The sequence below is a fragment of the Camelus dromedarius genome, unplaced genomic scaffold (assembly GCF_036321535.1).
Source record: "Camelus dromedarius isolate mCamDro1 unplaced genomic scaffold, mCamDro1.pat HAP1_SCAFFOLD_16, whole genome shotgun sequence".
Lineage (NCBI taxonomy): Eukaryota > Metazoa > Chordata > Mammalia > Artiodactyla > Camelidae > Camelus > Camelus dromedarius.
Genome location: NW_026989738.1, coordinates 437,141 through 443,290, shown reverse-complemented (window position 1 = coordinate 443,290; position 6,150 = coordinate 437,141). Strand labels below are relative to the sequence as shown.

Below are 6,150 nucleotides of genomic sequence, written 5' to 3'. Positions count from 1 at the left end.
TGAGCTTCCTATACGATCTGGGCGGAACACTCCCCACCCTCACCTCAAGCCGCCATTGCCGCCCCCTCAGCCCCCCTGCACCCCCGTCCAGTCCCACACTTGGGGCGGTGGTTGGGCATAGGGGGATGTTGGCGGGGTGGTGGTTGGTGGGGGGTGGGGTGGTGGAGGAAACCAGAAAACAGACCACTGTGGCACGTGGGTGACTGGGGCTTCAGGGTGAAGGAGGATGAATAAAATGGCCGAATTAGGCTAACGGATTGCTTCTTCTTTTTTTGGCGGGGGGGGGAGGGGAGGATCATTAGGTCATTCATTCATTCATTTGCTGGGGGGGGGGGGGTGTCATTCGGTTTCTTATGCTCGCCCTGAAAACGGTCAACTGTCCTGACTGGTTGCTGCTCACGGTTCCAGGCCTGTTGTTGAAACTGGAAGCTATCGATCTTACTGTTTCTACTGTATTTCACTCATTGAAAGTCATCATCATGCTGGGTCTCTGAGTCTTTCTCCGAGGAGAAGGTCGGTCACGGGACTAGTGACCTGACAAAATAGCCTGAGTGACCAAGAAGGCCACACCTTGAGTGCTTATGAGATAACGAGATCTAACCACCAGCCTCTATAGAATGGGTCACCTGGAGGCATCGTGACACCATTCTGAGTCTTCTGATGAGAAAACGATTCTGTGGATGGTGATCGATGCCCGATTGTTTGAGCTATGGCTCTAGAACCACCCCACCCACTCCATCCCCAAGGTGGGTACACAGTTTTGAAGACGCTAGCCTGCTGTGAATCCCCTTTGCCCGGCAGAGCGATAAAATGGCCTCTTTGCTTCTAAGCTCCAAGACCTTGTCTCTGGATTCTTGGGCTCGTCGGGGACGGGGGCCGAACTTTTGGCAACAAGCGTGCTTCAGAAACAGCGGATGCCCGAGAAGGACACTCTGCCTCTCCCTCTTCTTCCGGGCCTGAAATGGGGAGGAAAAAAAAAATCGCTTCCCTGGAAGCCGGAGTCCGGAGCCCGCCATCCGGAGGGACTTCTGGCTTGGCCTTCTCCTGGGGTGGGGGGGAGGGCACGCCACTGCACGTGTTCTTTGTCAACTCCCTGTTTCTCTCTTCTCGAGTTATCTCTTTGGGACGGCTCCCACACTGGGTGAAAACAGACAGACTGGCTGGTATGTCTCCCTACCCCACCCTTCGCCCCCAAATGACTGATCTCCTGTCCCATCAGAATCACCACTTGTTTTCCAACGTGGCTTTCTTGGATCCTGGAGGACTTGTAAAGGAAAAGCCCAGCTGGGCTAACAAGCTAAAGTCACAAATCTAAGTGTGATAAGTGTCCGTTTACTGATCTAAGTTCTGCTGGGCTAACTCGTAAATCTGAAGTTTAGTGTCAGTTTACTGGGCTAACAAGCTAACTCGTAAATCCAAGCTCAACAAGTGTCAGTAACGTGATCTGTTCCAAATTGATAAGCTCCAGTGTACTGATCCTTTGCTTTTTGTTGTTTGAGCCTTATTGGCGAATAGACCCATATTTGTAATTAACCCTATGAAACCTCATGTGCACGTCTTGGAGGTGCTCAGAGCTTCGGAGCAGAAGCCCCTCTGAGCCCGCCGGCGTAATAAATCTGAGTACTCCAACCCTCCGAGTGGTGCTTGTTTCTTGGCTGGCCTGTCATTTCCGTAACAGACTGATATCAACTTAGAGCCAAGATGGGCGCAGAACTGAAGGAGCTTCTCGGCTGGCCTAAGAAGCCTGTCGTCGTGATGTGGGAGGCATTCTTTACGAGGGACCTATCTGATTAAGTGCTTGACCGCCTTTTGGACTTTGAACCAACTTGGAGATAGGAACTAGGATGAGAGGGCACCCGAAATAGCTCAGCAAACTCTTCTCCATCCTTAGAAGACAGACAGACAGACAGACAGACAGACAGACAGACAGAGTGTGTGTGTGTGTGTGTGTGTGTGTGTGTGTGTGTGTGTGTGTGTGCGCGCGCGCGCGCGCGCGTGTTTGTGCGCGTGCGGGGGTGTGGGAGAGGGAGGAGATGACGTCAGCGTACTGGACACTGTTTCAGTGACATGGGGAGTGCTGTCAACTAGGAAGGAACGTCATGTATTCTTCAGCCTTGTGTCTGTACAGGTGGGTACACTCAGGGTTCCAGAAAGGATGGGATATTCCTGGCAGTCGTCTACTGCCCTGGCATCGAGGGCTGGCTGGCTGGCTGGCTGTCATCCAAAGTGGAGGCTCTCGTGAAAGGGACGGAACCGAGTCCCAAGGAGATGCCTCCTTCACTGACTTTCATGCAAACACAGTGGACCACAGCCTCCGGAAAGAGGGTGGGTGGCACACGTGGCCCCAGTCTGTTCTGTCCATTCGGCAAATGGCCTGGGTTAGGGGAAACCCAGCATGGCGACCATCCGACAGGCCGACCCACCGACCCACGGACGTGCTCGGTTTCTCCCAGCTCCCTGGATGACCTCCCCCACCCACCCCCACCCCACCCGCATTCCTTCACCCACCGTGGTGTCTGGTGTCAGGGCACTTGGAAGATGACTCCCATTGTTCAATAGACAGGGGCAGGAAGATTCCTATAGGACCGCAAAAACAGTCAACTGGCCATACACACATACATACATACGTACAAACGTTTTGTCCCCAGAGGCCTCAGACCTCCTCTCTCTGGACCCGCTGAACCCCAGTAACTGGCCCCCATTCAACTGCCACATAGTAGGGGTCATCCAGACGTTCTTGGGATGGTAGGTATGACTTCCAAAGGGGTTGAAGCCTTCCTTCCCCCGCTGCAAGCCTGATGCCATCAGCATGGCCAGGACACTGCTACAAACAAACAAACAAACAAACAAACAAACAAACAAACAAACACACACACACACACCACCACCACCACCACCACCACCAACAACAACAACAACAACGACGACAACAAAAGACAAACACATGCGTATGTGACTTGGGGACATACTTTCCGCAGCCTCCAGGGACGAAGGCACTCGCTTCGCTGGGTAAATCCTACGAGGCTTCACTAAAGCGCTTGCCAACTTACTTCTCAGAAGGATCGATCTCTGCCCCCATCACCCGCCATCATCAGGCAAGGTCGTCAGAATCCATGGGAGATATAGACTAGAAGAAGAAGTAGAGGAAGGAGGAGGAGGAGGTGGAGGAGGAGAATCAGTGACATGAGGTGTGTACGACTTCTTGTCTCCAAGAGGATTGAGTTTTAAATTTTTTTCTTTTCAGATACAAGGGAAAATAAACTTTTGTTTTTTCCCCTTCCTTCCCTTTTAGAGGCGGACACCCACATGGTAAATATCATACCTCTGTCAGCAGAATGGAACCCTTTCTCTTTTTCTCCCTCCCTGACCCTTCTGGGATTCAGAAATCCTCCGTGAGGATTTTTCTATTCTTGGCAGCAGAGTTATTAGCATCATTGACTTGGAGGCAAAAACTTAGGTTTCCATTAAACTGGGATAGACATGCATGGATAAGAGATACTAGTGCTACTCGTTTTCCTTAGGGTTCCCCTGTGTCTGTGGTGTGTGTGTGTGTGTGTGTGTGTGTGTGTGTGTGTGTGTGTGTGTGTGTGTGTGTGTGTGTCTGTGTGTCTGTGTCTGTGTGTCTGTGTGTCTGTGTCTGTGTCTGTGTCTGTCTGTCTGCCTGCCTGCCTGCCTGCCTGCCTGCCTGCCTGCCTGCCTGTTTATTGTAGGAACTCTCTGTCAATGGAAGTATAGTTGACTTACAATGTTGTGTTCATTTATGACGTACGGCATAGTGATTCACTTATTCACACACACACACACACACACACACACGTATACTTTTTCAGGATAGGTTATTACAAGCTATTGAACATAGTTCCCTGTGCTAGACAGTAGGACCTACTTGTGTACCTAGTTTGTATAGGGTGGTTTATATCTGCTAATCCCAAACTCCTGATTTATCCCTCTGCCCTCCCCCATTCCTCCACCCTACCCTGTCCCCTGTGTTAACCATCGGTTTCTTTTCCATGTCTGCGAGTCCAGTCTGTTTCTGGTTTGTAAATAGGTTCCTTGGAGTCTTTTTAAAATGGAGTTATTTATGTATGGATGGGTGTCTTGACTTACTTTCAGATCCCACCTAGAAGTGATGGCATAGGATATCTGTCTTCCTCTGGGTGACTGACATCACTAAAGCTACGGAACTCTTCACGTATGTGCGTGTGTCGTCCACGTTCAGGGGCCGTGCTGATCTTCTCTGGATGGTTCCCGTGTTAGTCGATGTGCTGTGGCAGCAAGCGCTTGCCTTAGGGTTTTTGTCTCAACCTGAAAGCCGGCCCGGAGACTGAAGGTCTTCTAGTTGCCTCCACTATCTGCCTAGGACCATCTCCACGAACGTTTCCCATTTTCTCTCACCCTTTTGTCTTGGCATCATTGAGTACTAAAATGCTCCGTCTCCTGAAGCCCTGCAGACTGAAGCTGGACAACGGGAGGTAAACGTCAGAGAAATGGCCACAACAGCTCCTGTGGAAACCATCCTAGGGCCTGTTTTTGGAGGAGCCGCTCAGAGAGTTGAGCCGAACACCCCAGGACATCATCAGAGGCATTTCAAACTGCTCGAGCCATTTCGATGACCCCGATGTGTGGAAATCTCCTACTAGACTGACCCCCTACTCCCGGCCCTGAATCTGGTTTCTCATCTGCTCCAATGATTAACCTTTGTGCTGTACTTTGGTTTTCCACACAAGTGCCTCTTAGGCGATACCTGACTGCTGGCTCCCTAGGCCTAGCTTCAGAAGCCCATCGACACCACCGCCTCCTGAGACGAGATACTACAACTGTTTCCTTGAACAGACCTGTTCTCAGAACTAAGAAACTGGGTCCATGAAACGCAGGCCCTCTAGGAAACTATTCCCTCCCTCCTGCCCCCACACCACACGCACGCATGCACGCTCAGACGCACGCACGCACGCACGCACGCATGGACGCACATGCACAGTCAACAGCCCAGCTTTTAATGTGTAAAACTTCCAGGGAAGTTACAGAATAGGGAAATGTTGGGGTCCAGAGTAGGCTGCCCCAAAATGTGCCCGATGGACTATGCTGAATGAAAGGGACTTCACAACTGGCCAAGGGGGAGGGTATAGGTCAGTGGTAGAGTGTGTGCTTAGCAAGCAAGCACAAGGTCCTGGGTTTAATCCCCAGTACCTCCGGTCAAAAATAAATACATAAAATCGAATTCCTCTCCCCGCCCCCCCCCCAAAGTATACACTGCTGTATGTCAACTCTGTCTCAATAAAACTGGAAGAAAAAAAGGAAAAAAAAAATGATTTAACAAAAGAAAGAAAGAAACAAACAAAGAACTGCCCGAGGCAAGAGGAACACTCTGGCCCTCCTTTCTGCCTCCCTGGAAGCAGGGGAAAAAGAATTTTGTTTTTTTAAAGTCTCCCATCCCAGAGGAATCTATCAAGTCAGAGGTCTGCTTCCATGCCCTTCCATGATTCTCAAACGGTGTAGTGGGGTTTACCCAGATTAGGAAAAGGAGGGGACTCCTTTGGCCTGAGACCAGGCGAGATTCTCCCCCTCCCTCCCGCCTCCCTCCGTGCAGTTGGGACGGGGTGGCCTAAGGGTGGGGAAATTGAAACCAAAGAACAAAAGCCGTTCAACAGAGAGGAGCCGGAGGCCAAGTCAAAGGCTCTGACCTGAGCACAGAGCTTTCTGCATTTGAATGAAGCGATTGAACGAGGCCCTGCCGAATGGATCCTCCTGACGTCCCCGCCCCCGCTTCCAGGAGACAGTCAGTCGATTTGGGACCGATCGGTGGAGAAGGCCTGTGAGGCGGCGGCGGCGGCGGTGGCGGCGGCGGCGGCGGCGGAAGCAGCGGCGGGGGCGGGGGGGGGTGGTGCGCGGGCGGGGGCGGGACCAACGGTCGCTCCAACTCTGCCTGCCTGCCTGCCTGCCTGCCTGCCTGCCTGCCTGCCTGCCTGCCTGCGGGGCTGAGGCCTGAGGGCCACGCTGGTTCCTGCCACTCAGGGAAACTTCTGCGGGTGTTGCCGAAAGATCGCCCTCCCCGACCCCGTCCCTGACGAGCCAAATAACCCAGAGACAGGGTCTTAGAGTTTAGAAGAAAAGAGGCAGCTTGATTGCTTTGCTGGGCAAAGGGGACTCACA

The 6,150-nt window shown here is 52.2% G+C and overlaps 1 long non-coding RNA gene and 1 other non-coding gene across 3 annotated transcripts; both read right to left on the bottom strand.

Moving 5' to 3' along the window:
- Positions 1-725: 725 nt before the first annotated feature.
- Positions 726-5,867, bottom strand: LOC116155996 (uncharacterized). Of its 2 annotated transcripts, none has more exons than XR_010379671.1 (5): positions 5,682-5,867; positions 4,108-4,458; positions 2,970-3,127; positions 2,509-2,824; positions 726-2,374 (listed from the first exon to the last, which is right to left on the bottom strand). It is a non-coding gene; the product is annotated as an uncharacterized LOC116155996 (long non-coding RNA). The 2 variants fall into 2 exon arrangements; XR_010379670.1 differs by having other exon boundaries at positions 2,509-2,577.
- On the bottom strand, positions 4,173-4,281 carry LOC135320504 (U6 spliceosomal RNA). The gene has a single exon (XR_010379672.1). It is a non-coding gene; the product is annotated as a U6 spliceosomal RNA (small nuclear RNA).
- Positions 5,868-6,150: the final 283 nt, after the last annotated feature.